We start from the raw sequence: 6,992 nt of genomic DNA on the forward strand, positions 1-6,992 counted from the left end.
CTTTTCTTCCTTTTGTAGTCTTGGTATTTAGCATATTTCCTTTTTGTTGCTATGCTAAGCCTCGAGGCGTCAAAAGATTTGGCGATTTTCGCAGTGTTCGTACCAGGACTGGTTCCAAAGCCAGATGTTTTGTTGGATATCAGTTACTGTTTTCAGATACCCTGTGTTGTAAGTACAGATGCCTTCACTGAGTCTCATAAGTAGGGTACTTTTAAAAACAAATATAGTTTTTGGGCATTTAGACCATAAAACCCCGTGAAGAGCTTCATTTGCGTTTTGAGTTTTTCCCATCAACACATCTAGATAGTAATGTTGTAGAACCTAGTCTTTGATAAATTGGCATAATCTTTGCCATCACATCTTGCCTTAGTGGAGTCTTTATTTTATTTTTATGGGATGGCGGGTTTTCTCCTTTCGCAAGGGCTCTCTGGTAGAAACACCATGATTCATCTCCAACTGGACAATTCATGTGCTGTGGTTTATCGTCGGTGACATGCAGTGATGTAAAGTAGCAAATACTGCTTTTTTCATATTTTCAACACTGCCAATGTTGTTTTGAATGGCATTACGGTAGTATGCGGTGAGCTTTGTAATTGCTGTGTCTTTTAGGCTACCAAGAGATTTACCGCCTAATGTGCATCCGGTCTTTTTATTGTCTTGGACAACATTCCTCAGAGCCGTACCTAGTCTTTTGGAAACATGATTGACACATTCAATCTTTTCAATTTCCAGGTCACCATAAGGTTTCAGTGAATTCAAGTGGACAAGTGTCTTTGAATCACCATCAGATATTAGAGTTTTTATACCGAAACCCATGAGCCAATGAACGGGACCAAATCCTCTCAGCTGCAACGACCTCCATCATAGGAGATGATCCATCGTAATTTTTTTCACAATTCGGCTTGTGAAGCCATCCAAGGTTCTAGTTCTGCAGGCTTTTCTTTTAGTTTTTTTGACATTATGTCACAGCTTCGACAGTATTTTGATAAAACTTTCAAAATCAATAACAAGACCTGTGTTCATTTCAATGCCACAGCCAACCCCATATTTACTGGTAAAACCTCTCTTGTGCCAACTGCCTTCATAACTCACTGTCAATTCCAAAGGTTGATCAGTATCAATACCTCCCAATAAAGTATTAGCTTTACGAACCTCGCAGCGCGCAAGTTCAAGATTTTTTTCAACATTTTGAGTTGCTGATAGAAGTAAGGCTTTCTTGTGGGCATTATAAGATTTATTCTGAATGGATTTCATGTTCATGTACATCGAAAAAGTTTGAATGCCCCTTAGTCCTTTGCCTATAGAAGAGAAAGCTTGAACCATGCGTCTGTTTACATCAAACGATGGTGTTTTGGGCTTTTTGCTGTATTCTAGCCGAAGTATCAAACCGAGAGACTATAGGCACATTCACTGCAATATATTTTAAAAGTAATTGCAAACCCATTTACATTTAGTGTCTCCAAAACTACACTACCAACAGATAAACAATCAGGACAGGGAAATGTGCATATAAATGCTGTTAGCTGATCTTTATCAACTAATAAGTATGTAGTTGCATTTTCATCAACATCAATATTATCATTATAGCTATGATATAGAGCAAATCCAGTTTTTTTTCCTGCTTGTTCCTCCATCAACACTAGTTTTACCTTGATTTGATGGTAATGTTTCAGAAACACATGAAATAAACAAGTATTCGATTTTTTTATTATATTTTTCTTGTTTATAACTAAATAAAGTAACATTTTATAAAAAAAAAATTTTTTTTTAAAAATATTTTTTTTTTTACCATTTCAAGGGTGCTGAAATCCCCTTAAAGGCATTAAGGAGTTCTAAGCTGACATAGCATTATTTGTGTATTAAAAATTATATTAAGGCATGTGTGTTAAACTTATTAAAGAGCATACATTAACAAATAAACAACTATTGGACCCTGTGCTGAAAATCGAGCTCTTGAACTTGGTTTTAAATTGCAGCTATGAAATTAACACATATAAATGTATAAAATTCCCTTCTTATTTAACAAATAAATTAGTGAATTTTTTGATAAGAATTTCAAAAACATTCCAAAATTTATCTCATGAAATTCTTTTAATGAATTTTCGGGCATAGCTGTTTGATTTTATTTTAAGGCAACCGCTAAAACCATTTAGAATCATTAAAGGAAAAAGAACAAAGGGTCTGATATTGATCCAATCCTGAAGAATAAGGTGTCATTTGTTCTAATGCTCCAATTTGAGCAAAGACCAAAATCTTTTGAATTATAAGAGGACAATCTTTGTGATATTGAAATAAAACCACAATGATATTAGCTTTTGACAATTCATTACTGCTTCTCTATAAAGTTACACATTGTCCCCTTAAGTTGTAGGAATATTTAAATGTTATAAAACGATGGGAAATTAATCTCATCATTGCTATATCTTTTGTGTTACATTATAATTCTTTTGCATATTTTAAGTTATTGATTATAAAATAAAGTGTATTTATTATATTAAATTATATAATACATGCTTATACAACAAAAACTGATCACAATGTTATATTTACTATCATATCATGATTGCGTAAATATTTTGAGGAAAAAATGTCTTTTTAAAATGCAAGTGAAGCACAAATGTTTATCTTTATTCTAGTGAATAAGCGAAATAAATCTGACCTTTATGTTAGTCTTATGAGCGAAAAACAAACTTTGAATTTGATGCGTGCTCTTCAGAATTGTAATAACTCTGGACCACTTTACACGACTGCAAACCAAGACTAATCTTTAATCACCTCGTTTAAATGTGCAGAAATCTTTAAAATCGTTTTATAAGTAACAGAGGAGTTCCGATTACAAAACTCGTGTAAGCGTATTATACATAAGGAAGCTTCTTTGTTGTATTCTAACTTAATAATTATTAGTATACAAAACGGCTACGTATTTATAGCCAGAGGTTTGGTACTCTCACTGGCATAACACTTCAACAAACGTTAAACTAAGTTAATCGATAATGTGAGGATTGTGTGAGGAAATTGTGTCATTTCAACTTACTGTGTATTGATGTCTTCTGTGAACCATAAATTTTATTTGCCTTTTGAATGGAACCGATATGACTCGAACGTGGCTTAGCGTATACGTGAAGACTTGAGCGAGACCATTATATATTCTATGTCCTGAAGTTGAGATAAAATTATTTACATAAAAACTTTATTGTGATTCTAAATCTGATCAGTATATCAACAGAAATAAACCAATTCCTAAGTAACTTACGCTTACTATCACTATTTATCTATCTGGCAATCAACATGTATTAATATATTATCTATAGTTATGGTTACGTTATTTAAAATTAAAAAAACTAAAACTGCCTTAACGTAAAATAATATTCTTAACAAAATTGTATAAAACCAAACTATGTTCATATCTACAACTAAATAATGTTACCAACCTGTTATTCTGTTATATTCGTCACTCCACCCTTTTTAGACTCATCTTTTGTAATAACTCAGCCCTCTTCAAATCACCATACGTAGAGGTCTATAGATAGTTTTGGTCACTACTGTACGTCTCCTCTTTGGCTCTACGTCGGTGATACTCGCGATATCATTTTCCGTAACTGCCATCATAAGTCATTCTTGACTGGAAGTTTCTATACAAATCGTAGCTAACGCACACAATCTCCAATATGTGGAAGGGAGATTTTCAGATTATTTAAATATATTGTCCCATTGTTTTAGAAAATAATCATTGACCAAAATACTTTTCCATTCGGTCCTACATCGCCATTATTTTTTTTCTCGCGTAGTCTTAAAAACGCTTTTATTTATAACTTTTCTTTTGAAGTTAGTTTAGTTTTTTTTAGTATATGTCTTAAATAAATTCACTTATAAGTAGTAATTGCAATTCAATAACAGTAATTTTACGCAATAAAATGCTTTATTAGTGTATTAATTGAATGCAAGGAAAAGTTTCAACTTTTTCTAGTGAAATTTATTATTTATTTAACTATTGTTCCTCAATATACACACAAACCTTCGAACAGTACAAATCTTAGTAAATATTTTGTAATTTAGAAAACCAACGAGTGTACAAAATTGAAAAATTACTTTACACAAAAATATGTTTATGGGATAATTTTTTATAACTTTAGGTATAAAGTTTATTTCGTTATTTTGGGTCTGATCTTACTATTTTTCACTTAAAGTTCAATAGCGTCTATAGAGGCATGGTAAGAACTGGACTGCCTCAGAACACTCCACAGCCAAATAGGCGTACTCATCACGAGTTTCAAGTGGGTAGTCTCTGTTGCCACTACCTACTTATTTTGCTCATTAAAATGTTTGAAACCACCAACTTAAAACCCTGGTCTAAAGGCTCCTTTTAAGTCATTTACAAATTAATTTGTTAAGTCTAGTATGACCTTCTTAGTCAATGTGTCTTATCATCATAACCACTTATCGATTTTTTAACGAAACTATTTCTATATTTAACTGTTCGTTATCCATTGAAAAATTTTGAACCACACAATTGGGTTAAATTTAATTGTCTTTATTTAAAAGAAATTTTAATTTTACCGTCTATGGCCTCAGTAATGTTCATCGTCTTCTCCAGTCACGCTTTGTCATGCCATCCACCTTCTCCAATCCCATTATTGGATGAGTAATGTTGTCGGGTGATGCAGAAACCCACTGTCATTTTGAAAATGTCACGGAAAAAACTGAGTAATCGTAGAATCAGTCATGTGGACACAATAGTATAATAACGCAATCACATTAACTGAACGGGACGGCGTGTCTGCCTATCAACACACAACACTGTCCGTATCGCTGAATTCTCATTGAAAGACTAATTCACTAATTGTCGATTCCAACTGGTATTACCCATCATTGACCTTTATAAAGGATAGTTTAAACACGATTTATCACTAATTACAGTGAATTCAGTAATTTATTGCTTGATTAACGGCGAGTCGTTGCATAGACAAACCAAACATAACATTATCAGTAATACCAAGGATATTTTGTGAACATATCCAGAAAGAAAGTTACAAAATCTTGATATTTTATTAGTAATAAATTAAACGGTATTTCACTAATACTTCATCATCTAAAGATTACAGTTGTAGGCTATGATGTTTTACCGTAAAACCTTGCCAAAGCTGAAAGAGCTCTTTTCGCGTGTATGGATACTCATTACCTGAAAATAAACGAGTGAAAAATATTTTATTTAAGTGCAGGATATTTAAAATCTAATCATATACAACCATTCAATTAAAACTTAGCTAATAGCGATGCTTGATAAAAGCTTTAATACGAGTACAACCTCTACTAAAATTGAATTTCATTACCAACTTTCTGAAAGAATTAATGATTTATTAAGGTAATTTAAATGTTATAACTATTTCGTTAAGTTTGCTCTTTGAAATTAATGATTAAACATTTAGCAGCCACTGACTAAAACTTTTTTAAACTTATGTAAAAAAGCTGTAAATATTCGATCATCTGAAATGTATTTGTACTTTAAAATATATATACAAGCACGGTATAAACAAACATAAAAGTAGGGAGCAGCACAGTTTGGTACACAAATAATATCATTTAAGGTCTTTGTTTTATGATTTACAAAAATAAATAACATAATGATACCTGAACTACTTTTTGAACAATAACACTCTGTTTACGGAAACGGTGGAAAATGCTGACAATAAAGGGCAACTAAATTTAAATGGACCAGAAACCTCTTAAGAAAATCAATTTAACCTTATGCAGATTGAAAATGGGACTCATAGAGTTTTCAAAACCTCATTTTAAAATTCAGTATTATAGTTGCTTAATATATAATTTCAAAAAATAACTAAAACTGTATTCTGAAACTACAAATACAAGTAATTTTCAGAGTAACAAATGCGTGTAGTAGTTCTTATCTTTATATGTAGGATTCATTATACCATTGTTTAAAAACATAAAATGCCACAATAAACATTTAAAAAAATGAGTGTGGCACATTAATTGATAGTATTGTATCACTAATTTTTGTCTTAGGATTCTCTAAACGGTTTACTATATCTCTAACTGTATTTCAGTCCTTATTTATGCCAGTCAACTATAACCAGGACTGGTGGATAGCGCGATCAACTGAGGATTTTGCCTGACAAAACATCTTAGGGTTCCTTGTCAAGATAGGATGATAGGGCTCATAACCCTAGACTCAACAGTCAAACCTATAGACTATGCACAGATGACATCTCAAGGGGTAACACAAGGGACGATCGGCGCGCGGCGGTGAGAGGGACAAGAGGGAGGATACTCAGCGTTAGGGAAATCACTCCAAGCCATCAAGACTACTTTCGTCAAAGGACACGGACAGGAAAACAACCGAACATATTGGCAGTGGTCTAGAAAGTCTTAGTATACAATGACTGTGAGTTTTAAATCAATGGACTGTTACCAAAATACTTTTAGTTTAATTATTAATTACGATACAGTTATTCTGGTCTAAAATTGTATTTTAGATCAAGAATGTACTAATAGATATTGCTATTTCTAAATTAGTCATATGTTAAATTAAATATATTATATATTGATTTCTGAGTTTTGAGTTACATTTTTATTTTGTGGAAAGAGAAACACAATTTACTGAGGGGGATGGATGTTTTATTAATTAGCAACCTCGATTCGTTGAAATTATAAAGGTAGTAAATAATAACATTGGATTAATAGAGATTAAACATCTGGTAGCCATAATATAAGGTAACACATTGTTGCCTGCCTATGTAAATTATATATTCTTTTATCCACCCTCAAAGTCAGTGAAAATATATCATTCTGAACCGTTCATTACGAACGAATTACTTGATATTGATTTTAGGTTTTAGGAAAAACGTGCTCTGAATATAGTTAAATGTGGTAAGGAGTTCAGTGTAAGTTTTACAGATTTATTTTAAATCGTTGAAAATGGATAATGTTTAAAATTAGTTAAATTTAAAAATACCTTTAGGACGATGGAAGGA

This window comes from Homalodisca vitripennis, chromosome 1, assembly GCF_021130785.1.
Source record: "Homalodisca vitripennis isolate AUS2020 chromosome 1, UT_GWSS_2.1, whole genome shotgun sequence".
Taxonomy (NCBI): domain Eukaryota; kingdom Metazoa; phylum Arthropoda; class Insecta; order Hemiptera; family Cicadellidae; genus Homalodisca; species Homalodisca vitripennis.